The sequence below is a fragment of the Podarcis cretensis genome (genome assembly GCF_951804945.1).
Source record: "Podarcis cretensis genome assembly, chromosome: 5".
Taxonomy (NCBI): Eukaryota; Metazoa; Chordata; class Lepidosauria; order Squamata; family Lacertidae; genus Podarcis; species Podarcis cretensis.
The window spans coordinates 88,122,241-88,122,497 of NC_137174.1; positions in this window are offsets into that span (position 1 = coordinate 88,122,241).

Below are 257 nucleotides of genomic sequence, written 5' to 3' on the forward strand. Positions count from 1 at the left end.
AAATGAAGGTGGAGCCACTTCCCGCAGTTGAAACTCTTTTATGTCTCCTCCTACTCCTCCTGCTGTCCCTGCCGCCTCCCTGGCCATAGGAGCTTTTAAGGGCTGTTGAAAGAAACGAGAGAGGAGGAAGGAACAGAAAGCTACAGGCAGCAAGGCTCTTTTGTATTTTGCAAATCTTTGCAACCCCTTTGCAAAAGCAGTTGGGGATGCTTTCGGCGTACAAAGGGTGCCCCGTCGGCGTGGTGCTGAGTTCAAGG